The sequence below is a fragment of the Notamacropus eugenii genome, chromosome X (assembly GCF_028372415.1).
Source record: "Notamacropus eugenii isolate mMacEug1 chromosome X, mMacEug1.pri_v2, whole genome shotgun sequence".
NCBI classification, from domain to species: domain Eukaryota; kingdom Metazoa; phylum Chordata; class Mammalia; order Diprotodontia; family Macropodidae; genus Notamacropus; species Notamacropus eugenii.
In genome coordinates this window covers 31,777,762-31,804,176 of record NC_092879.1, presented here as the reverse complement: position 1 = coordinate 31,804,176, position 26,415 = coordinate 31,777,762, and the positions used below count along the sequence as shown (strand labels likewise).

At 43.9% G+C, this 26,415-nt stretch overlaps 1 protein-coding gene across 1 annotated transcript in view; it reads left to right on the top strand.

Annotated features, from left to right (window-relative positions):
* Window positions 1–26,415, top strand: part of FRMPD3 (FERM and PDZ domain containing 3) — a 106,478-nt gene that overhangs the window by 17,740 nt on the left and 62,323 nt on the right. The window contains exons 3-4 of the mRNA XM_072625697.1: window positions 14,303–14,380; window positions 22,706–22,799. The gene's annotated coding sequence lies outside the window, so the exon portion shown is untranslated. The remainder of the gene's footprint in view (window positions 1–14,302; window positions 14,381–22,705; window positions 22,800–26,415) is intronic.

The following is a 26,415-nucleotide window of genomic DNA, read 5'->3' as shown; positions in this document are numbered from 1 at the left end:
AGCTGATCAAGCATTCATCAAACAAGCCTACTGTGTGCCAAGTTAGGTGTTGGATACAAAGAAGGAAAGAATCAGAAAAAGAAAAAAGCAACAAAAAAAGGAAAGTTAAGAGGAAAGACAGGTTTAAAGGAAGAGATAAAGATCTCTCTTTTAAACATGTTGAATTTGAGATGCCTCTGGGACACCTGGGTAGAGATGTCCAACACCAAGGTGGTGATATGGGAGTGGGACTCAGGAGCAAGGTGAAGGTTGTGCGTTCAGATTTAGGAGTTATCTGCATAGAGATGACCATTGAACCCATGGGTTGTGAACCATCTCGTCTCAAAGTCCTAGTATGGTGTTCTGATTCTGCTCACTCTGCATCACTATATATACTTTCCTACATTTCTCTGAATTTCTCATCTTTGTTATTCCTTGTTACCATTAGGCCCATTAAAGTCATAGTATTCAACCATTTCCCAATCGATGACATCTTTGTTTTTAGTTCTTTGCTACAACAGAAAGTGCTGCTAGGGGGAATGATCCAGAGGGAAATTGGAAAATGCTTTAAAAAAACCAAGAGATAAATAAAAATTTATGTTAAAATATGGAATAAATACCGATAAAATATATGCACAAAATATATTGATAGCTGCATTTTTAAGTGTTACTTTCAATTTTGGTGTCTCTAGTGTCTTTCTGTCTGACCTCCTTGTAGTATACTTTAAGTATACAATCCAGCAGTAGGATCGCTGCATTAAAAAGTATGAACAGTTAAGTGTCTATTTTGGTATAAATCTAAATTGTTTTCCACTGGTTGGATCAATTTACAGCCCTACCAGTGCCGTAATTATGTCCCCATCTACCCACTACCCTTCCAATGCTGACTGTGTCAATTTATTTTTGGTTATCTTTGCCAACTTCTTTGGTGTGAGGCAAAACCACAGAATTGTTTTAATTTGAAGTTCTCTTATCAGTAGAGTTGCTTGCTTGCTTGCTTATAATGCTTCTTTTAAACACTGTTCATGTCCTTTGACCACTTAACCTATTGGCAAACTCATATTTATGTCTTTTCCCTATATATTGGATATCAGTGGTATTTGATAACAAAGATTTTTCTCCTCTCAATAGTTTCTCTTATATTTTTTTGTATAGAGGCTTATAAATTTTATGTAATCAAAACTATTTTGTCATCTTTTCTAGGTTTTATTTGTTTCCGATCTCTCCATGTAACCGTACCTGTGAAAGGTACTTCCTTCTTATTCTTTCAATTTCTTTATGAAGTGACTTTTTATATGAAGGTTCTATATTCCTTTGAAGTTCATTATGGGGTGGTCTGACCCCAGTTTCCATCACAATTCTTTCCATTTTTCTTAGTAGGTTTTGTGGAATAGTTCTTTCCCCAGCATTTTGTATTCTTGTGTTTATCAAAAACACTGGATTACTGTCCAATGTTAGTTATTACTTTATAGTTCGAGATCTCGTAATATTAATGCCCTTTCTCCCCATCATTTCCCTTGAGATTTTAGATTTGTTCTTCCAAATGAATTTTGTTATTCTGTCTTCTAAGTATTCTAAAATATGCCCATGCTCGTTTGATTGGCACAGCACTGATTCTGTTAATTTAGGTTTTCATGATCATTTTTATTCTATTGACGTGGCCTTATCATGAGGACTGAATATCTATTTATTTAGTCTTCCTTCACATGGAATGTGTTTTGTGGTCATATTTATATAAGTACCTCAGTGTGTCTTGGAAGGTTAACTACTAGGTATTTCAGGAATTTTGTAGTTTTGTAGAAATGAATGGTATTTCTATTACGGTTGCTTTGTCTTGGTTTTGTGTAGAAGTACTGCTGAGTTTTGTGGATTTATTTTGTATCCTGCTGCTTTACTTGAAGTATAATCATTTCAGTTAGTTTTTTTGATTTTTATGATATTCAGACTCTCCATTTTAGCCAAACTTACTGTATCCGTCTTTGTGTGTCTTTCCTATGTGAGAATACCCTCTTCTGTTCTGGACCTTGGTTTCCTCCTGGAAAATGAGGTGGTTGGATTAGTTGGCTTCTGATGTCATTTCCAGCTCTACATCTTTGATCCTTTGTATGATGGACAAGTCCCTTTCCCACTCTTGGCCTCAGTTTCTTCCTGTAAAATCAATGATTTCTAGGTTTTGATACAGTTCTAGATGTATCTTCCAAATGCTCCCTCTCTCCCCTATTAGATACGGATAGATTTGTCCTGGATCCCTATTCCTTTAGCACTCTGTCCTTTGCTTGCTGACACTTCATCTGTTCATCTATTGCTGTGACTAAGTTGACATGTGACCTTCCCAAGATAGTTGCATTTTTCACAGGAATTTTCAGGAGACAGTGCCTCCTTAACCATAAGGAGGAGCTAATGTGAAGATCTCAGTCTTGGTGGCCCAGGGGAGGCCATTTTGTACTTAAGCACTTTTTTGCTGTTCCTCAAATCACAGGCAGAACTAGAGGCGAAAAAATGGGCCTCTCCTTGAGGAATTTATAGTTTAGATGAGAAAACAGGCCCCGGACAAGAAATAACTAGAGAACGCATCAATATAACAAAATGAAATCTGAATTTAAAATTTGTTGGTACTCTATAAGATTAGAGAGTATATTTCTGAGCAGAGGAGTGGGTAGTTAGTTTGTAGTCAAATGAGAAAACTACCAAGAAGAAGACAGTCTTATGCTGTGCTTTGGAGATGGCCAGGCTGTCCTAAAGAAAAAGAAAAATGGCACACTTGAGCAGGAATTGACTTTTTTTTTTCTAGTATAGCATCTGAAGGCCATCACCAGTCATCTTAACCTATATCTTTCCCCTGGACTCTGATGACTCTGGAGGGGAGAGTGAGGCTGATGACTTTGCACATCCCTGGACCACTTAAATCCAGTCACTTGCAAGTCAAGAAATCACCCTCCTGCTATCATTGGTCCCTTTGAGAACAGTGGACCAGCAGCAGCAATAGTATCCTCTAGGAGGTGCAAGAGTAGCAGGTACCCTCTGGAAGTTGGGGAAGTAGTGGGGTGGGGGAGGTGAGGCAGTGTTAGACTGGCATTCCTGTCTAGAGTTGAGCATCTCCAGTGAGCTTATCCTTCTGGCCCAGGAGTCTTGTCTCCTCTGGGAGCTTTCCCGTTCATCTCGTCTCTTTGTGGTTCTTTCCCTTTGGCCTCCACATATGTCTGGGTTTATTTCATGCTTAGAGAACCTTCACTTGCCCCCACCACCCTTTCAGGCTGTTACCCTAGCTTTTTCCTTTCATTCAAAGCCAAACTCCAAGAAAAAGGATTTGTTGCCTCTACTTCCTCATGTGCCCCTTTCTCCCTTCTTGAAGTTTGGCTGCTAGCTTAATCACTCAAACTAAGTTGTTCTTTCTAAGGCTTTCAATGCTTTTTTAAGTGTTACATCTCAGCCCTCCATTGTATCCTTTGACACTATTGACTACCCCCTCTTCCTGGATCCTTTCTCCTCCCTCAGCTTTGGAGACCACATTCTCTCCTGATTCCCCTTCTAACTGCCAGACCATTGCTAAATCTTCTCTGTTGGATCATGATCTATTTCCTGCCCTCTAAGTGGTTTTTCCTCTTAGGTTCTGGGCAAGGCCTCTTCCCTTTTCTTTCTTTGGTGACCACATCAGCTCTCCTAGTTTCAACACTCATCTTTTTGAAGAAAACTACCAAGTCAATACATCAGCCCCTCATGCCTACTGCCTCCTGGACATCTCCACCTAGATATCCTGTACACATCTTGAATATAACACTGTTCTGTTGAATTCTGTTCTGAAAACAGAATTCATGATCTTCACCCCTCCCAAACTTATCCTAACTCCAAACTTTGCCCATCCTCCTTCCTCCTCCATCACCCCCCACATCTAGCCATTGCCAAGTCTTGTCAATTCTGCCTCCATGATATCTCTCATTTCCTTCCCCTTCTCTCCAATGAGACTGCTGTTAATCATCACCACTTGCAATTACGTGCTATTGATCACACTGTTGCCTAATTACATGTGGTGTTGAGTGCGTTGCTGTTGTCTGTCCTTTCGTCCGCTAATTGTTGGTGTATGCTTCACGCTTCATGATTGCGTCCTACTTTGTACATTTGTTAGCATTTGTCCAATTGCTTTGCTGATCACGTTTGACAAAAAAAAAATAGTATGAAACTCCAGAAAAGTGATGTGCAGGGATATCCATGGAAGACTTTTAATTCTGGGACTAAACTTTCACTGTAGAAATAAGGGCATTGAGAAAGCCTTGGATTGGAGCAGTACTGAGTGAACAGACCTGGTATAACTCTTACAGAATGTGTCCCAGATTAGATGGTGCCAAATCCTATCATAGGAATGAAAGTTAGAGGTCATCAAAAATATAAATGGAGACACACAATGGTTATAAGTAGGCTCTAGTATATTACTAATGAAAAATTGTGCAGAGGTGGCAGAAAGCACATCAGTCAATCAACATACATACTAAGGTCTTGCTATGTACCCTGCACTGTGCTAGGCTTTGGGCCTCAGTTTCCTCCTCTGTAAAATGAAGAGGATTAGACTAAGTCTCCCAGTCCCCTTCCAGCTCCAAATCTGTGATCCAATAGGTGACGTTGGCCTAGTTACTTGTCTTCCCTGGGCCTCAGTAAAATAAAGGAGGTGGGATTAGATGACCTTCCAGGTCCCTTTCAGGTCTAAATTGGATGAGTGTGTAACAACAAGGACCCTGGCATATACAAGAGGGCCTGCTGTACAGGTTCTTAGATCTGCTTTTCTAAAAGGAAAGCAACTTTTGGGGGGTCAGCAATCACTTTAATCTATCATGTTAAATTATTATATTAAATTATATTAAAATAGAAATATTAAATATATCACATATATCATTCACTTAGTTCAGGGAAAAAGTCAGCACCCTGAACTTCAGAGAAAATACAAACAGAAATTACAAACAGAAAGACCAACAGACAGGGCTTCCAACCGTCTGACAATAGACAACACATACATCGTTACCAGAGAGAGAAGCACCAACATCTGGGTTTTCAAAGCCAGGGGGCTTCTTAAAATGGCTGCTCAGAGTATCATCTAGCGTATGAATCTTCTTCCAAAAAATAAGCTCCAAAATAAAACCTCACCTCAGAATATATATACACTTTTCAGGGCTGGAGGGCATGACCCTCACAACCTAGTGCCTCATTAGAAATTAACAAAAGGTGTCTGAGCCCTATTAATGGTCAGGGAAGATCTTTAGCTCTTCCCCCACCCACCATTAACCTTACAGAGTAGGATTTTGGTAGGAAGGTACTGGGGAATCAGGAAATTCCTCATGTGGAGGCTCCATGGAGAACTGAGCCCTGAAGGAAACCATAGTCTGAGAGTCCTGAGGAACAGTCAATGCCAAGGCTGCCAATGGAGCACCATGCATGAGGGAGCTTCAAGGCCAGTGTGGCTAGACTGCAGTATGTATGGAGGGAAGCCATGGGAAACAAGGCTGGATGTGTCTGTTGGGGCCAGGTTGTGGAGGATTTTAAACAGAGAAGCTTATATTTGAGGGAATGAGACAGAGCCACTGGAACTTATCAGATGGTTGGGGCATGGTCAGGCCTTCCACTTTAAGAAAATTTGAGAATGGAGGATAGAATGGAGAAGTGAGACTGTAGGCAGGGAGACTAGCTAGGTAGTTCAATGGGTAGAGTACCAGATCTGGACTCAGGAAGATCTGAATTCTAATCTAGTCTCAGATACCTGTGTCCTTGGGGAAGTGATTTAATCTCTGTGTGCCTTAGACTTCTGTAAAATGGGGATAATATAGCACATACCTCCCATGGTTGCTGTGAGAATCAAGTGAGATAATAATTATAAAGTCCTTAGCACAGTGCCTGGCACATTGTAAGCTCCAGAGAAATGTTGGCTAGTATTATCATTAGAAAGGACCAAAACTCTTGGTGGCTGTGTGAGTGGAGAGAAGTGGCAAGAATCAGGGATGCCACTGAGGATTGTGAACATGGGCAGCAATAAGGATGCCTCCAGTGAAACTAGGGATGCTGGGAAAAGGGTTGTGGGGGCGGAAGACAAGTTCTACTTAGGACATGTTGACTTTGAGATGGCTCCAGGACATCCACTTCATCATGTCTGTTGGTATGACGAGGGCTGGATATGTGGATGGGGGAATCACTTGCCTGAAATGGTCATTGAGTTCATGGAAGATGATGAAGTCACCAAGCAAGATAGTATAGAGAGGGAGAAGAGAAGAGGGCCCAGGGCCTTGGAGGGTGCCCACAGTTAGGGAGGTTGCTTTGGTCCAAGGTCACATAGATACTAAGTGGCCAAGTGCTCTTTCTACTGCCTCTGGGCCGTGGAGAAAAGCAAGGCCCAACCTCTGTGGCCTGGGCCTCCTGCTGGTACCTCTCAGTGGGTAGTTTAGCTCCCTCTGAAGGAGACTGCCAGTTCAGGAAACCTCCTGATTCGACTAGGGATACTGGCCTTGGGAATGAGCAGGCCCGGTGTGGCCTAGCAGTGCAGCCCCTCCAGAGGTGCCTTGTTGCTGGCTGGATTTCCTTGAATATTTTATTCAGTCAGCCCACAAAACTTATTAGACACTTAACCATGTGCTAAGCTTTTCTTCTGGTTGGGGAGTATGTGTGTCTTTGGGAAAGTCCTCCTCACCCCAAGGTCAACATGGCCAATCTGTCCAGATTATCTGAGGCCGGCTTGGTCATCTAGGGTGATATGCTCTGCTCTGGTCTTCCTTCTCTTGGGTGCAGGCCAGTGGCAGTGGATGGGACGCAATGTAGCCAATGTCTCCTGGGGCTGCTGCCTTCTGGCTTCTAATCCTCTGGCATTGGGACTTTTGGGGTCCTGCTGTCTGTGATGAGAGAAGCAAGTGAGGACAGGTTAGAGGGAGTGGGGAGATAGAGACAGAAAGAGGAGAGAGAGAGAGAGACAGAAAGAGACAGGAGAGAGAGAGACAGGAGAAAGACAGAGACACAGAGAAACAGAAACAAAAAGACAGAGAGAGAGAGAAGAGAAACAGAGACAGGAGAGAGAGATAGACAGAAACAGACAAATGGGAGAGAGACAGAGGGGAGAGACACACAGACAGAGAGACAGAAATAAAAAGACAGTCAGGGAGAGGAGAGAGAGACAGAGAAAGGGGAGAGAGGCAGACAGACACAGACAGAGACAGAAAAAAAGTGGGAAGAGAGAGACAGGAGAGGGGGGAAAAGAAGAGACAGAGAGAGGAGACAGACAGAGAGGTGAGAGAGAAACAGACAGACACAGGGAGAGGTGAGAGAGACAGAGACAGGAAAGACAGAGAGAGGACAGAGAGACAGACAGAGAGGTGAGAGACACACAGAGAGACAGAGAGGTGAGAGAGACAGAGACAGACAGCACAGATAGAGAGAGGAGACAGAGACAGGAGAGAGATAAGAGACAGAGAGAGAGGAGATAGAGACAGGAAAGACAGAGACAGGGGATAAGAGAAGGGGGACAGACAGATAGACCCTGGTGTAGGTAGGGTGATAAGAGCTGTCTCCCAGCATAGATGAGGCCAGGAGAAATATGGTCTTTGGAGGGTTACGGAGAAGTGGAGCCAGTTAATGGGAAACTAGGGATTTTATGCATGAGAAGAATATCTACTGTGTCCATGAGGGGCTTCAGTGCCAAATCCTGGCCCAGCATTTTGTCAAGCTTCAGATAAATCCCAAGAAAAGGGATGTTGATTAGCTAATGTCCAGTTTGTTAGCTTGCTCTAGGATCCAAGGGCCCTGACCAGGGCCTCCAGACTTGTCATTGTCCTTTGTGGCTTGTTTTCTCTTACTGCAGCAGCAGACTGATTGGGGTAGGGAGTGCTGGGGTGGCTCTGGCCCCTCTGTCCCTCCTGCCTTGGGCCTGGCTCTACCCTCACTCATTAGAATACCAGTTCCCAGAAAGTAGTTTTGTTGCATGGTTTCTCTTTATAACCCAGTGCCTGGCACAGAGATTGGCACATAGTAGGTGCTTAGTAACTGTTTTCTAATTGATTCCTATGACTAGATCTTTGATAAAGCATAAAATTATAGGCTGCCCTTCCCCACTGATGGAGAAAATCTTCAGCCATTTAAAGCAGTGGCACGAATTTGGGGTTCAAATGCCCACTTTGATGCTCTATGTGTGACCTTCCATACTTTAGTCATTTTGCTTCCGTAGGCCCCAGTTTCCTCCTCACTCATTGTGACTGCCATTTTTAGAGCAGGCCATGCTCTAGGCTGTGCCTTAGCAGGATGACCCAGTATGGGGCTGGGCAGGGATGGGGGAGATGAGCTAGAAGACATGATTTCTGAGAGGCTCCCAAAGAATCCCTTGCAGCTAGCTTCGATGGCATGCCAGCTAGTTTGCCCCCTCACTCTCTCCTTGGCTTTCTCTGTCCTCCTGTCGGGATTTAGACTCCACGATGATTCATACGGACACCAGACTGAGCCTTGCCAAGGGAGAGAAGATGCAAATGAAGCCCGCAGCGGCTCCCTGAGACTCCAGGGAAGCCCAAACCCTCCTCTGCAGAGGGCTGCTTTCAGCGCTTCTGCTGCAATGCATTCCCAAGGTGTCTATTCCCAGGCTGACTGGAGGGTGGGCAGCTCTCACCCTGGGAGGGCCTGGGCCCTGAGCTGATGTCTTCATTTTCCAACTGCCAGCAAGCCTCCCAAACACTGCTAACAGGGAGATAGATGCCATCTGTCCAGGCACTCCCTGAGAGGGCCCAGCATGGGAGTAGTCATGTCCCTGCCTTTGTCTCTCAAGTCCCAATCAGTATAGTTGAGAACAAGTGTCAAGAAGACCTAGATTTGAATTCCAGCTCAGATGCTTGGTAGCTGTGAGGGATTATTGTCCTTGTTTTACAGCTGAGGAAGCTGAAATCAAAAGAGGGCAGTGGGTTGGCTGAGGTCACGCTGCAAATTTATTGGCAGATCCAGAAACCAGGACTCTGGGCCCTTGGTCCAGGCCTGGGGTTCTTTACCTGGGGTCTGGGAAGTTGTTTCTTGAAAAAATAAAAGCAAACCTTGTATTTCTGTGTGTGTGTGTGTGTGTGTGTGTGTGTGTGTGTGTGTGTGTGTGTGTGTGTGTGTAAAATTTGAAATCATTCTCAGAAGGGATCCACAGCCTTCACTAGACTATCAGGGTGAGGAGGGAGGGGTTGATAACACAGAAAAGGTGAAGAACAATCTAGAGATTGTTAGACTCTGGCCCAACTTGCTGCCCTGTGGGTTGCAGTGTGGTAGTGGTGTGGAATGTTTCTTTCAGTGGAGTGACTCTGTCTACCCTCCTGGTTTTCCCATTGAGCATCACTCATTTGCTCCATGGAGCCTCAGGAGACTTGACAGGCTCATAATCTGCCTCTCTCCAGGCTCAGAAAAACTAGAATTGGCAGCTGCCATCCCTTGCCTCCTGTGGCTGCAGCTGACTGGTGCGTTGTGAATGATGGAATGAACGTTTAGGCAGTTAGCTGGCTGGCTGGCGGGGGTTCATACCGTTCAGAGAAGCATAAAAAGGGGAGCCTGCGCGTGAGTCAGGGCCCTTGCTGGGAGAAGAACCTTAGGTTTCCCTGGGTGCCATTTCCAAAAAGGCCCAAAGCATTCACTTAAATGCTTCCAGCTATTATAGCCATTAAATCAATCAGGGCCGGAGGTAGGCAGCCACAGGAGGGAGGAGGGGTACGAAGGCTCTTGCCAAGACCTCACAGGCCCCGAAAAGGTCCACCTACTAGTCTCACAAGGTGTTTGCTAGTGCCAACTTCTTCAACTTCATGGGTTTCCGGACTGAGGACTCATTTTGTGGAGCACTAGGCTGTCAGCATGTCACAGCAAGAAGACCCCTTAAAATGATTAGCTTCACTTTACAGCTTACCTGAGAGTTCTTGATAAGATATGGCTTATTTCTTTTGAATATTTCCTGTTAATATCCTTTGACCACTTGTCTATTGGAAATTAGATCTTACTGTTCATTTATTTGAATTAATTGCCTATATAGCTTGGATATCAGACCTTTATCAGATCACTTTGCTGCAGATATATTTTCCAGTTCCCTGTCTTCTAATTTCAAATTCATTGATTTTGCTTATATAAAAGCTCTTCAATTTTATGTTATTGGGAGTGGTCCATTTTATCTTTTATGATGATCTCTCACCAGTGTTAAGAATTTTCCACCTGTTCTGAGATCTGAAAAGTAATTTCTTTCTTACTCCCCTAATTTGTTTATAATGTGACCATTTATGTCTAGGTCATGTATCCCATTCGTGTCTAGGCCATATATCCATGTGGAACTTATCTTGGTATGTGGTATGAGGTATTGCTCTAAACCTAATTTCTGCCATTCAGTTTTTCCAGCAGTTTCTGTTGAAAGGGACTCCTTACCCCAGTAATTGATGTCTTTAAGTGTACTGAACACTATGTACTCAGTTGTTTCTGGGTCTTGTTTACCTAATCTGTTATACTGAGTAACTTTTGTTTTTTTAATCAATACCAAATAGTTTTTATGATTACTGTTATTGTTGGAGATGTAGTGTTTATAGGCTGCCTTTATTCCTCATTTTTCCCCCTATTATTTTCCTTAAGTTTCTTAACCTTTTTCTCCCTCCAGATGAATTATTATGTTTTGTCAAGTTCTGTAAAGTAACCCTGTGGTACTTTGGTATGGCACTAAATCTGTAAATTAATTTTAAGTAGTGTCATTTTGATTGTATTAGCATGGCCCACACATGAGCAATTAATATCTCTATGATTATTTCAGTCTTGCTTTATTTCTGTGCAGTGTCTTGAATGTGTCTTGCTAAGTGGACTCCTGGATGTTTTATATATTTTGTAGTTCTTTTGAATTGAATTTCTTTTTCTATCTCTTCCTGCTGGGTTTTGATAGTAACATAAAAGCAGCTAAGAGTTGTGGTAGATTGAATGCTGGACTTGGAATCTGGAAGATCTGGGTTTGAAGTTCTGCCTCAGATGCTTACTTAGCTGTATGACCCTGGGCAAGTCACTTCAACTTTCTCAGCCTCAGTTTCCTCATTTGTAAAAGGAGGATAACTGTGGCCTCCTAAGATAATTGTGAGGATCAAGTTGAAATTGCTATATAAATACTAACCTTAAAGCTCTATTTAAATACTAGCTGTTACTATATACAGAAAGACCCACATTTTTGTGGGCTTATTTTTTGTCCCAGTATTTGTTTTCACAAGAAAAAACATGAGACACGATGTCATACTTCAAAAAAAATGTAGGTAACCTATATCTACAACATTTCCTCCAATCTACCAGTTTAGTAATCCTGTCAAAAAGGGAAATGAGGTTAGTCTGGCATGACCTGCTCCTGATGAAGCCAGGTTGGCTCTCGGTAATCATCATTTCCTTTTCTAGATGTTCTCTAGTCTTCCCTTTAATAATATGTTGGAGAATTTTTCCCAGAATGGAAGGTCCAAGTCATTGACCAGTAATTTGCAGACTCTGTTCTCTTCCTTTTTTTGGGAAAATCAGCCCTGTTTCAAACTCATGTGTCCTCTTCCATTCTCTGAGTACTCTATAAGATCATTTGATTAAAAACTTAGAGATAAATTATTTATAAAAGAAACTTGCATTTTAAAAAAAAAAGAAGTTAATTCTGCTTGTTTGTTGGACCAGGATTATGATTCCACTGGCATTGGGAACTCCCAAGAAGCAAAGTTCCTTTACCAATGCAAATTTGTACCTGTGTACATTATAGTCTTAGAAGTAGCATGAGGTGCATTGCAGTTAAATGACTTGCCCAGGGTCACACAGCCAAGTATGTCAGGGGCCTTCAGTTCAGGTCTTCCTTACTCTGAGGCTAGCTCTTCAAATCTCTTCACTACAGTAAGCTGCCTCTTGTTTTTATTACCTTATTTGTATTATTATTACCTTATTTTAAAGTGGAATAAAAGCATGTATATTTTAGGGGGAGATGCTTACAAATTTTTTAAGCTCCAAATTGAGTATTTGGTTTTAGGGTCAGCCAGGTTAGCTCACTTACAAATGCACCAGTTTTGCTATAAGGCTCTGAATATGCACAATGGGTACGTACCTGGCACTTAGAGATTTTTAATAAATATTTGTTTATTGAGTGATCGAATGGATCTATTTGGTTTCAAGTGGATAATGTTGGGAGGAGTATTATCTGACCCCTTATAGACAAGAGTCCTGCTTCCTGCTTGTAAGACCCTCTGGTTTACTTAGAGGCTCAGGATGCAAAGCCAAGAGCATGCTGGCCCAGGGACTTTTCAGCAACCTGCTGAATGTGATTGAGGGCCAGGTATGGCAATGAGGACTGGTCCTGAGACAATCTGATTCAGTGATGGAGAGAGAAGCAGAGCCAGTGTATTGTCTAGGGAGCTTATGGTGGCCTGGGCCATTGCCTTACTACTGTGGGAGATGATACTCTAGACCCACCCATCCCCAAAGCAGGCATATGATGTTATAAGAGGTAATAACTGCTATTAGCTCGCATTTGTATATTACAGGGGGAAGCTAGGTGGTGCCATGGATAGATTGTCCATCCTGGAGTCAGGAAGACCCGAATTCAAATCTGGTTTCGGACGCCATTAGCTGAGTGACCCTGAACAGGTCACTTCACCCTGTTTGCCTCAGTTTCCTCATCTGGAAAATGAACTGGAGAAGGAAATGACAAAGCAGCCTAGTATCTTTGCCAAGAAAACCCCAAATGGGATCATAGAAAGTCAGACATGACTGAAAGGACTTAATAATGACTATATTACAAAGAGCTTTGTATAGATAATCTCATTTGATCTTCACAACAAAGTTGTAAAACTGAGGCTGAAAGACTTGCCCAGGGTTATGCAACTTAGGAAACCACTGAAGTCAGATTTGAACTCAGGTCTTGTTGATGCCCAACCCCCCTCAATGGGTTGGGCTCCTTACAGAGGACCCCTTGACCCCAAACTAACCCAACAACATGATACAGTGAAAAGAGCATCCGATTTGGAGTCTAAGGACCAGAATTTAAATCCCACCTCTGCCATTTACTGCTTCCCTAGACCTCAGTTTCCTCCTCTGTGAAAGGAGAGAGTTGGCTTTGGTGGCCTTTGAGAGCCCTTCTAGCTAGCTATGACCCTACAGGGGACCTTGGACAAGTCATTTCTCTCTGCCTCAGTTTCCTACTCTGAAAAATGCAGGGGTTGGGCTAATTGAGTCTCTGAGGTTCCTTTTACCTCTAGCTGCATATCCCTATAATCCATGAGTTGAAGAAACTGTGGGATTTTGAATTAGTGCCTCCAATGTGTTTTTTTGCCTTTCCTTACCTGTTGAGTTCTTTTGTTTCAGGGTCTATGTATGTTTCCCAGTGGTTTCCATTGATTCTTTAGAAAAAGACTGAGCAGACAAAGAGCAGTAGTTTTCTGGAGGGAAGGAGGATGGAGAAGATCCAAAAGGTGATTTAATGGAAGCCCAGGGTGTTCTGCTTGGTGGAACCATTATTGTTTTTCTTTTAGGCCAAACATCAAAATGACCCAGGGTAACCATTTTGCATTCAGATTTCATGAGCCATTTTATCAGAAGATTGGCTTTTTTTTGCCTTTAAATGTGTAATCTTCAAGTGTGTTTTTGAATTGTGTTCAGAAGTTATATCTTGAGGCCAGGATTTTTCCCAGAAAAACACTTTCTGCTTTTATCATAAAAGTGAATGGAGAAAATAGTATTTGTTCTGCAGAAATCTGCATTCTAGAAAATGGTTCCAGGATCCATCTGTACCATTACTAAAGCCTAGCACTGGATTGAGGACTTGGGGATTGTCCTTCTCTGTAACTGGAGACTTGTGTCCTGGCCAGATCTCCTCAGATGTCTTTTGGGAGCAGGTTGTGTGGGTCTACTAGGCAGTCTGAAAGTTGAGGCAGGGCTGGGAAAATGAGTCTGTGTCCCCCCCCCCCCCACCAAATTTAGCCTCAGTCTGTTCTTGGAAGGAAGTAGGATTTAAGCTAAGGTGACTGCAATTCTCTTTGAGAAACATTGAGAGAACATGCTGACTTAATCATCCATTTTTAAAAATAGCACTGATTGATATATTTTGTTTGTATATTACCCAATATATCCTCCCTCTTTTCCTTATAACAAAAAAATATGGAATCTGACAGTATCTGCAGTGTTCTACACCCATAGTCCTCCACCTCTGCAAAGTGTGGGATAAGGCAGAGATACATTTTCTCTTCTCTTCCTTGGGATCAAATTTCTTGGTAATTATGATTAAATAACACCCAATCTCAGGTTTTTGTCGTTGCTGTTGTGATTTCCACTTATATTGTTGTACTCATTGTTTATTTTTTCTATTTCACAGAATCACAAAATTTCAGAGTTGGAAGAATTGCAGAATTTCAGCAGCTATCTAGTCCAACCCATAGAATCCCCACGATATGTAAGTTTCTTTTTTGTTGTTGATCATTCCATCTCTAGTGCTGTAACTATTGTATATTATCTTCCTGGTTTTGTATCAGTTCATGAAAGTCTTCCCAAGCTTCTCTGAATTCTTCTTTTTCATAATTTCCTGTGGTGCAATAATATTTCATCACATTCTAGTGCCATAATTTTTTCATCATTCCCTAACTGATGGGGTACTCTCCTTTAGTCTCTAGTTCTTTGCTTATAACAAAGAACTGGAAACCAATAGGTAGAAGTAGGTTTGTGATAGTTATTTGTGTGTCTAGAAATGTGTTTTTGTGCTGGCCTGGTCCTGTAAGTTGCCTGAAGCCTTGGTCATGGAGAATTCTGAAAAATGAGGCCATGATGATATTGTGTCAAGAGGTTAGCGATTGCTATGCCTGAACAAAATGTCTGAGCCTCTCTTTATTTATTCTCCCAGTTATGCCTATGTCAGAGGCCCTAGAACCTTTTGCAGTGTGTGGTAAAGGAAGCCTCCTGGTGGAGATGGGAGGCCTTTGCCAGCTTTTCTATGAAGGGAGCAAAGCATTTGATTAGCGAAAAATGCCAGGCAAGGCTTGTGTAGCACATGTTTCTGTAGCCCAGTTGTACAAGACACTTATTTTTAATTTAATGGAATTAACTGAAGGATGCCCAGGAAGTAAATTCAAGAGAAGTACTTCAGAGAAGTAAGATTTGCAGTACCGTTTCGAGCATACCCTCCAATTTAATGGATGTGCAGTGGAGCCATAGAGTAACATTAGTTTACATTTTTTCTAATTACTGGTGAGCTGGGAAAATTTTTTATAGGCATATAGGTTACTTGGATTTCTTCCTTGAGAGCTACCTGTTCATATCCTTTAACCATGTATAAATCAGAGAATGGTTCTTATTATAAATATGCACCAGTTTCTTACACGACTTGGAAATGAGTCTTTTATCAGAGAAATTTGCTGCAAGGATTTTTTCCTCTAGTTTTTAACTGTTCCTTTCTAATAGTAATTGTATTGATTTGCATAATTTCATGCAATCAAAATTATCCATTTTATCTTGTGTGATCCTATCTATCCTTTGTGTGGGGTCATAAATGCCTCTTCTGTCTACAGACGTGAAAGGTAATTTCTTCCTTGTACCTCAGATTTATAACCTTTTATGTCTAGATCATGTATTCACTTGGAGCTTATTTTGGTGTGTGGTATGAGATGTTTGTCTAAACTTAATTTCCGCCAGATGTATGTTCATTTTTATTGGTGGTTTTTGTCAACTGATAAGTCCTCAACCAAAGAGCTGGAATCTTTTGGTATATCGAACACTAGGACATCAGGTTCCTTTGCTTAGGTATGTTGTGTGCCTTATCTCTTATGAACTGCTTCCTTTTTTTCAGTCAGTGCCAAATTGTTTTGATAATTATTGCTTTGTAGAGTAGTCTGAGATCTGGTACCACAGGTCAACCCCTTGACTTTATAAGTGTGGACATTTGGTCTCAGAGCTTGTAAAGGACTTGTGCAAGGTCACATAGTCAGGCTGTGGCTAAGCTAAGATGAAGGTCTGTCAAGGCCCATTTCACCATTTTTCCTCCTTGTTTATCCTAATCTGACTCAATTCCAATCAACTGACAGGTGGACTATTTGTAAATGTCCATTCCCCTTCCTGGCCTGATGTTGATTTCTTCCACTGGGGCCTCATTTGCATAAATAAATGGAGACTGACATCTGTCATCCTTGCTATCTCAAGCCAGTATATGGAATGAGAAGAGGCACCCTCCTGGGCAAATACAGTGGATCTCCTAGTCTGCAGTGACAGTGTGAAATTGGGGCCAATTTGCATAGGCTTATCAGGTTAATTACTGCCAGGAACTTGAAAATCCTTAAATTATTATGCATTTGAAATGTTCAGAGTCTCTTGCTATGAAACTTGGCATGTAAGTTTCCATGAATACCATTAATCTGTTCACTCGGAGGTTAATTTGCAGCTTGGCAAATCCCATGTGGACCCCCTAGCAAGAGAGTGGGCAGCAGCTGCGTGGTGGTGGCATGTGGACATAGGTGGGGGACAGGGCTTAGCGTTGCACCTACCTGTTAGCCTTGTTAGGGGGTCCTGGGATTTTCCCTTTGTCTCCCGGAAGATCCTGAGCCCTAGAGTAGAGGTTAACAGAACTGGAGAGAGGGCCAGAGAGCCAATCATTTCCTGGCATAGCTCCAGCCTAGGGCAGGAGGTGCTTGCTCTCCTGAGATACAGGAGGTGCTTAGGAATCACCTATCAGACTTTTTTTGACAGCCTCACTTGGCCTTGGAATGACAAATGAAATCAGGGAGAGCTTGGGACTTGAAGTCAGGAAGACTTACGTTTCAACTATGCCCAGTCTCTGACCCCAGGCAAGTCAATTGACTGCTCTGCCTCAATTTTCTCATCTGAAAAATGGGGATAATAATACCTATCTCACAGTAATGTGAACTAATAATAATATTAATAAATAATAATATAGTTATATAATAATAATAAATAGTAATAGAACGTAATAATTCTGTGTAAAATACTTTGCCAGCCTGAAAAGGGGGAAACAGCCTAAGAAAGACCTAATGGCAGAGGGAGGGAGAGACCATTTGGATCATTGGAAGGTCACAGGAAGATCACAGAATTTCCAGTTTGGAAGGTTCTCAGAGACTACCTAATCCTGAATATCTTGTACATATGGTTATCCAGCCTTTTCTTGGAGACTTCCAGTGCGGGAGGCTCACTACCTAGGAATCATCTCAGAGGACCTAGGTTCCAATCATATCTGTCACTTATTACTTGTGTTTGATGCTGGGCCAATCACTTCCCCTCCCTGGGCCTCAGTTTCCTCCTCTGTAAAATGAGAGAGTTGGGCCGGATGGCCTCTGAAGTGGTTCTTTGTGTACTTCTGAGTGAGTCACTTCAGTTGCCTGGGAGTCAGGTTGCTTGACTGTAAAATGCAAGGATTGGTGAAGACGGTCCTGAGGCCCTAGATGCTAGTGTCCTTTCCCTGAAAAACACTTTGGATTAGGGAATTCATTTGGGTTAGTAAAGCACCTTATGTAGATTTTGCATTTAATTTTCCATGGACCTATTTCTCCCCAGTAGAATATAAGTTTCTTGACGGCAGCCTAGCCCAGTAGGTTGCACAGAGTCAGGACTGAACAATTCCTTGCTGAATGGAACCTAACCAGGCTAGCTTTCACCTGGCCCTGATAGGAAAATGGGTGGGAAACTGTCATCCTGACAAATGTTCCATTTGGGATCATAGGATCTCTCAATCGGCAAACATTTATTGAGGATTTTTTATGTGTTAAGGTGGGTGGGGTCATCCATTCAAGCTGGAACACCATTTCAATAGCCTCACTCCAGCTCTCATGGTACAGAGAGAGAAAACTTGATATTCAAAGAAATTAAATGAGAGGTTTGCCCAACACCACTCGACTTGAGCCAGCAGTAGGACTGATTTGAACCCCAAACTTCCAATCCCAGCATTCTTTCCCTCTTGTAAATTGTCCCTGGCCCTTCCATCATCTTTGGAAAACCATTCAGTCAGTAAACATTGATTAGGTACCTACTATGTGCCAGGCTCAGTGCAGAAATCAGATCCAAATCCAAAAGTGCATATACCCTCAAAGTTTGTTCCTAAAGAACCAGCACCCTTTGCCCTTTGCAGAGGGAAGGGCCTCTGAATTTGGCCAGAGGGGGCACTGTTTCAGGGAAGCCACAGGTGCTGATGCCTGGTTACAGCCATGTGGACCAGGCGTCCAGAGACACGGGCTCTCACTCCCATAGGCCACTGTCCTCAGACAAAGCCCTGCTTTCTAAGGTGCTTTTGTGTGTAGGAAGCTAGCTCGCGTAGGTAGGTTTAGTTCAGAGCATTATGAAAAAACACAAAACATTGTACAAATGCAAAGCATTCTTCTTGCCGGATTAAGGAGGGAGGGAGTGGGTGGTGAGAAAGTAGAGGCAGCAGGAACGTTGTACACACAAAAGGCAACTTACAAATATTATAAAGCAACGTTTTACACGCACCTGCGAGTTAATACACTCGGCCCAGGGAATCACAACGTGTTCTGTCTTAACTTCCTCCCCCTCCTCCAAGATGAAGGATTTTGGAGTTGAAAGGACCTTGGAGAGACTACCTCCTCCAGCCTCCTCATTTAACATTTGAAATTGATGCCCTTGGAGTTGCAAACAGCAGGGCAGAGAAGCCAGTGTGGACCTGGTCCTGGCAAAGGGGAACTCAGGGAAGGAGTAAAGAAAGATGGTTCATATCTCTCTCTGCAGCCTTAGGAGATGGGGCAGTTTGGGGATCATTAGCCCCACTTTAGAGATGGAGAAGGTAAGATAGTTTGTCTGAAATCACTCAGCTAATAAGTGGCAGAGCCGAGACTCTTCAAGTCTGGTATTTCTATATTACTTGGCTTCAAGGAATTTATGGTAAGGACCAAACAGATCCTAATAAAGAGGGAGGCAAGCCGGAAACGGTGTGTGCCTGGGTTCAGATTTCAGCTCCTCTGCTTACTAGCTATGTGACTTTATCAATCACTTGATCAACAAGCATTTATTAAGTGCCTACTGTGTACCACGCATCATGCTAGACACTGGGGATATTGATCCTGAGAGTTAAATCCTGCTCAATCGGAACAGACCTATCTGAGCTTTGATCTCATGCATCAGAGGGCTTAGACCAGGTGATCCTGAAGGTGTCTTCCAGCTCTAAAATCCTATGCTCCTTAGGGGAGATGCCATACATCCCTGCTTATTTAATGTTCATGTTTCCATCTTGAGAATGCTTTGGCTCATAGGGAGGCAGCTCAGTAATTTGGTTGGGATGCAATATGTGGACTTGTGGCAGCAAATTGGAAAGAGCTGAGTGCAAGTGACCAATAGCAATGTAAGCCATGGAAAATGGAAGTAGGGGGCTTGTACTAGCCGACCTCTAGGTGGCACTATAGTGGATAGTGCACCTGGCCTGGAGTCAGGAAGTCTCCTCTTCCGGAATTCAAATCTGGCCTCAAATCTAGCTGAGTGACCGTGAGCAAGTCACTTCACCTTGTTTACCTCAGTTTCCTCATCTGTAAAATAAGCTGGAGGAGGAAATGGCAAACTGCCTCAGTATCTTTGCCAAGAAAACCCCAAATGGGGTCATAGAGAGTCAGACATAAGTGGGAAAAAATCCCAAATCTCTCCTCCTAGTACTTCACAGTCCTCGAAAAAGCTGTCTACACTTCTTGCCTTCCTTTCTCTTTTTCCCACTCAATTCTTGATGCTTTGTGATGTCATCATTCACTGCCAGAGTGAACACCAATCTCTCCAATGTCACACGAAACAGACTTTTCTTAGTCCTGCCTTGGTGAGCTCTCTAGCATTAGGGCTTCCTGGGCACTGCTCTCTTCAGCTTCTCCCTCAGTCTCTTCAGCTGGATCACCATGGACGCCACTCCATTCTGCTTCTCCTTCTTGGCAACATTGTCTGTTGTTATGGGTCAGCTGTGTCACCTTGATTCTGGCAATTCTTTGATCTCTACAGCCAACTGTAGTCCTCCTGAATGAATCTCAGTCCTTACGTGTTTCTATTCCATTCTCTCAACTCGGGGCAGCTAGGTGGCACCAGTGGATAGAGTGTCAGGAACACTCATCTGTGAAGTTCAAATCTGGCCTTATATACTTTCTAGCTATGTGAACCTAGGCAAGTGATTTCACTCTGTTTGCCTCAGTTTCCTCTTCTGTCAAATGATCTGGAGAAGTAAATAGTAAACCACTCCAGTATCTCTGCCAAAGAAACCCCAGATAGAGTCAAGCAAGAGTCAGACACAACTGAAAAACAACTGAACAACAACAACTACTGTCTGGGGGTGTATTCCCTGCTCACCTCCGCTTCTGGTAATCTTGAGCTTCTTAAAGGCTTAGCTCATGTACCACTTTCTTCTTGAACCCTCCCCCTTCTGGGTCTACAATCTGTGACCCACTGGGGGTAGCTCTGGTGTGGCTCTTGCTTCTCCCCATCCCTTTTTGACTCTTTCCAGTTATGAGTTGTGCCCATAATGGTAGGGCAGGGGGAGAGGGGAAGAGGGAGGATCCCTTGGAAATTCTTGAAGGTGGGGGTCCCTACCCCAGCTTGTGGCTTTTTGGGTCACCGTTGATTCCTGAAAAAAAGCTTATTCCTTCAAAGGGGTATCCTCTTGGATAGAGCAGTTTTTGCTCAAACAATTGGAGATCACATCTTTTGCTAAGGATTGGGGGTCAACCTCCTAGAGAGATACATTAACCCATGTTCAGGGTAGGATTTGTGGGGACACCCATTCATCATTAGAACTGCAGAGATAGAGCCTATTAGTCAGTGCACTTCCCTATGAGCCAGGCAGGCGTACAAAAACAAAAATAAAATAGCCTGAAAGTTGAATCCTCTGAGATTAGTTCAGCCATCAGTACTATGCCAGGCTTTCTTCCAAGCTCTTTGGAGCAAGAGGGAGATGCTCCCAAGTCAGGAAAAATTGCTACCATTTGTTTTGTGACTTTATGCTTTTCAAAGCACCTTCTCATCCATCCTCTCATTTGATCCTACCAACAGCCCTGGAAGTTGGGCAAGGAGGGGATTATTGTCCCCATTTGAGCAAACGGAGGCTTAGGGAGATTAAGGGATGTATACAGTGGGTTAGTCACAGAGCCAAGGCTAGGTTTCCAGCCAGGGGCTTAATGTATTGTGCAAGGCTGCTTCCCATTTTCTCTGGGGATGGTCAGAGATTTCAAGATGAAAGAGGCCTTGAAGGCCATCTAATCCCACCTCTTCATTTTATAATTGAGGAAACTGAGGCTCAGGAAGGGGAAGTGACTTGTTCAGCCAGAGTCAAACCTAAGATCACAGATTGAGTTGGAAGGGACCTCAGAGGTCAATACTCTAACTCCCTGTAAAATGAGGTCATTGGACTTAGTGACATCTAAGGTCACTATGACCCCATCATCCAGAACAAGTGATCATCCAGGGGCAGCTAGCTAGCACTGCAGTGGATAGAGCACCAGCCCTGGAGTCAGGAGGATCTGAGTTCAAATCTGTCCTTAGATACCTACTAGCTGTGTGACCCTGGGCAAGTCACTTACCCCCAATTGCCTGCCCCCCAAAATCTCCAAAAAACAAGTGATCATCCATTCATTGCTACACCTACTGAGACTATCTTCCAAAGCAGCTCCAAGTGTTTTTTGCTATCATTATTATTTTTTGTACTTTCATAAGTGCAAAGTGTTAATGGTTAGAAACCTTCTCTTCTAATCTCCATCACCGTCTTGCTTGATTTACTTGGGAGCTCTGAGAGGCTGTGGACCACCACCTCCCTCTTCCCCTCCCATACACACACACACAGACACACATCTTCCCCAGGTCTCACAATTTCCTTATAATGAGTTGAAGTGTGCCTCCCTCTAATGTCTAGCATACTGTCTCACAGACTAAGTCATCAATTACCATGTCCATATGCCTGAGATAATAGCTCTTGTTTTTTTCTGGCATTTTGTACCTTACAAAGCTCAAAGTACTTTGTATGCAGGGCTCAGAACAGTCCCATGGGGCAAGAAGTAGGAAGAACATGCCCATTTTACAGATGAGATAACTGAGGCTTTGAGAAGTGAAGGCCTGGCCTTGGGCAGCCGTTGTGTGACTGGAGAGAAGGTGACATAAAGTGTGGAATCCTCACAGCTTGGTGGGCAGATGGGCCAGGAGGGAGAGTGAACAGTCTAGAATGATTGTTTGGCTTTGAAGAATTGTGATCCTTGGCTGATTTGTCCGAGAAAACACACATGGGAGATGGTGAGCTATGTCTTTGAGTGGATGGGAGCCCTCAGAGTACTTTGAACCTGGGTGAGCTGTCTAGAAGAGCCCCTGTGTTAGCTGGACACTGCCTCTCAGGTGTTTCATTGAAATTGTCCAGCAACATTAGTATATGACCGATTCTGTGTTAGGGGTGGTCACAGGGAGGCAGATATTCTATCCCTACTTAACTCTTGGACCTGGAACTCAAACCCAGGTTCATTGATTTCATCCAAGATCAGTGTGTCTGTATTGAAATTTTTACATGTATGTAGCAAGGACTTCCTTGTACAGACTGCTGGTTGGGGCTTCTGGGAGAGATCCAGGGCCTAACAGATACCCCTAGGGCCTGACTGACGGAGAGAAGAGAGAGAGAGAGAGAAAATAGCAGTTGCTGCATGTACCTTCTCTCTGCCCTAGCCCCAGCTTTGGGGCTGAGCCAGTCACCTCCTTCTTTAAGATTCTGGTCACAGCAGATGCTAAATTTTCGAAGACTTAGCATGATCTTTCTCTTCATACACAGACACTGCTGCTGCCGCCGCCGCTGCTGCTGGTAGAGCCCTAAGAGGAGGGTCAAGTGCCCATCCCAGGGCCCCAGCTGGAAGAGGGGACAGACAGTAAGTATTCTCCTCTCTTATGCAGCTTGGAAATAAGATCACTTTCTGGGATTTTTGTTTTGTGCTTGTAGATGAAAAATTCTGCCTCCCTCCCTCCCCCCATCGCCTAACCCCACCTCCATCTCCTGTGGGACAAGTGGAAAGGGGAAGAAAAAGAGTGGTAATAGAAGGGGACCAGAGCAGCCAGATTGGCTCCATCTTGGCCCACAGTCAATCCCAAAATGACTGGGGTAAAACATGCTTTGGAATTACCTCCCTCAAGGGTGGGGTGGGAGCTGTGTGTGTGTGGTAGTGGGGAGGATGCTCTCTGTGCTTACAGACTACTGTTTAATTTAGTGGAGAAGGCAACAACAGAGACAGGAAGGGAGGGGGAGAGAGAGAGAGGGAGGGAGGGGGGGAGAGAGAGAGAGAGAGAGAGAAAGAGAGAGAGAGAGAGAGGGAGGGAGGGAGGGAGAGAGAGAGGGAGGGAGGGTGGGAGGGAGGGAGGGAGGGAGGGAGGGAGAGAGAGCTGAACTGTCATGCCCAGCTTTTAATGAATTGGTCTTCCAGGCAGCCTGGGAGCTGTGGAAGAATTAGGCTGCTTTAAGACCTCATAGAAAAGTGACCAGATGCTGGAAGTTTTACCTTAGTCTGAGTTGTCACAGTGAGGGGATGAGGGTGGCTGGGGGCCAGGGGACCTTTCTGGTGCTCATTCAAGCCCAGGCATCCTCTGTCTGACTATTTCAGCTGTGATTCTCTTTACCAAGTTCTGGGCCTTAACCCTCATCTCTACCTCTGCTCTCCCCATCCCTGTGTCTCAAATCACCCCACCCTGCCAGAAGAATGTGGCATCTCCCAGCCTCAGGACTGGAGATTTCCTTAATTCCAGTATCTAGAGCTCCCCACAGGCCAGGGCATTGGGGTCCTGGGTCCCAGCCCCTCTCTGTGCCAGGGAATGCAGGCAAACACAACCTCAGCACTCAGGAGACCCAGCTGGAGCTCCTAAGAAATGCCATGTAATGAGAATTTGCATGGATGGGGAAAACATTGGCAGGGAGAATATGCAAACATATGCAGATCACCTTTTCTTTAAGTGTCTCCAATTCAGGTAGCTTCTCCAGATAGCAGTAGGGGCCCTTGGGCTGCTATGTGCTGAGTCATGTGATGCTCACCCTGACACCTTGCCCAGGTGGGGCTGGGTTTCCTGTCCTCCTCGCCTAATGAGTCTCCCCTCACCCCCCATATTCATAAGGCACTTGTTGGAGCTGGCTTTGACACAACTGTTAGAATTAGCATACCGAGCCCCTCCATCGCCCTTTTCTGCCTTTTTTTCTCCCTCCTCAGATGTTCATCCAGACCTTTACCGTCTACAGCCCCACCTTAAGGTCCCAGACCCCTCTTGCTATGGAAAATGAGCAGAACTCTGGATTCCTCCCAAATCCAAGAAGGAAAGGGGTTTGGGATGGCGGCCTAGACGGCTGTGGCATGGTTATTTCCTCCCTCTTCCCTGGTCAGCCTGCCTCAGCTGATTCAAGGCCAGAGTGGCATTCTCTCTAGGCTCAGGGACAGTGAGGAATGAAGAATCACATCTCCAGACCCCCGCGGGTATGATGGACTTCCAGGGGACCAAATCTTTTAAAAGCTTGCTCCCCGAAGCCATGAGACTATCTGCACCTTGGCTAATGTTGAATTCTTTCCTTAGAGTGATCCTAAATCTTCCTTCATGTTGGCCCTGGCTCTGCTATTACAGGATCCTGAAATGCAGGAATAGGCCATCTGCCTCTCCCTGTGTCTCCCATATCCCCTAGAATTACTGCATCAGCTTGATCCTCCCTGACAATATCAGTGAAGCTGCTGGAGGCAGCCCCCAACTTGCCCCAGATACACCCCATTCCAGGTTCGAGCTACTTTGGGTCTGCATCTACTCACCAGTCCCCACTATGGTGATTACTTGGACTGGGTAGTCAGAGTTCACAGTTATTTCAAAGCAAAGACATTTAATGAGATAGCATCGTAATGAAAGTAGCAATAGAGTATTTCCCTCATAAACCTGGGGCATGCTGTTCCACAACTACCGCCATTCCGAGGAAGAAGAGACTTATGTTCACTTGTGTCTGATTCTCCATGACCCCATTTGGGGTTTTCTTGGCAAAGATACCAGAGTGGTTCAGCTCATTTTGCAGAGGAGAAAACTGAGGCAAACAGGGTAAAGTGACTTGCCCAGGGTCCCACAGCTAGGAAGTCCCTGAGATCAGATTTGAACTCAGGAAGAGGAGGCTTCCCAACTCTAGGTCCAGTGCTCTAGCCACTGTGCCATAGGAGTTGCCAGGGCACACATGGAGGGATAACTCATATCCCTGATGCTGAAAGACTGTTGCTACCTTCTGATGATGTCATTGGGTTGCTTATGCTGTGCCTGTTCCCAGATGGTCTGGAGTGGTGCATAACCTGTCAACCATCTTCATTAGGTGTTGATCCCTGCTGTTCTGGGGTCACTGTTGTTTGTCAGTCATGAGTCTAGCAGACATGAGGTTGGGGAACGTCTGTCTCCATCTCCTGCCTTTTGCTGGAGTCCAGCTTAGGTGCTGAGGGTCTTTTTGGCTTAGGAGAAAAAGGAGTGGGTTCTAACTTAGAGGCTAGGGAACCTCACATGTTCAGTCTGGGAGAAGGACAAAACCCTTGGCTGCTTTCCTCTCTTTAGGAGAGTCTGACAGTTCCCATAGCCGTGGCTATGACAAGCTTTTCATCTGCAAAAGGAAAATCTTGTTTCTGGGAGACAAGCTTTGGAATACAGAATAACTAATCAACTCAGTTGGGTTCATAAGCTTTGTTTATTTTTTCTCTTTCCTGATCATCAAGGCCAGTGTCTCTGTACCAAACCTCTTGTTAGAAAGTCCTTAGGATTGGCAGTTCCTAATCAACAAATGGTTTAAACATAATGAAATCTTGAATCTTTTATACTTTTTTTTGGAGGAGGAAAGGCAAGGCAGTTGGGGGTTAAGTGATGTGCCCAAGGTCACACAGCTAGTGTCAGGTATCTGAGGTTGAATTTGAACTCAGGTCCTCCTGACTCCAGGGCTGGTGCTCTATTAACTGCGCCATCTAGTTGTACTATTTTTTTAAAGAGGTACCTGGGTCATACAGTGGCTAGAGTGCTAGATCTGGAGTCAGGAAGACTTGAATTCAAATCCAACCTCAGACACTTATAGCCATGTAACACTGGGCAAGTCACTTAACCTGTGTCTGCCTCAGTTTCCTCAACTGTAAAATGGGGATCATAATAGCACCAACCTCTCTGGGTTGTTGTGAGGACAAGTAAAAAAAAGAGTTTAGTCTGGTACCTGGCACATAGTAGGTGCTAGATAAATGTTGGCTTTTTTTCATTTAACTGTGCTTTATAAATGTCTGTTCCATTCTCATACCTTCATCAAGGATGCCTGCAATGTGGATAAAGACAAGACAAGAGACATATGGGTCAATAATGATGGATATTTCTCAGTTGCCTTTTCTGGGTCATCTGAAGGTCAGTAATGTATCTCAAGCATTTGATAGCTTTCTGGTATCTCAGTGCCCAGACAGATGTGTCACCTCCAGCCCAGATATCTTCTGTATAGACTTGGGCTGGCCCAATTGCTGT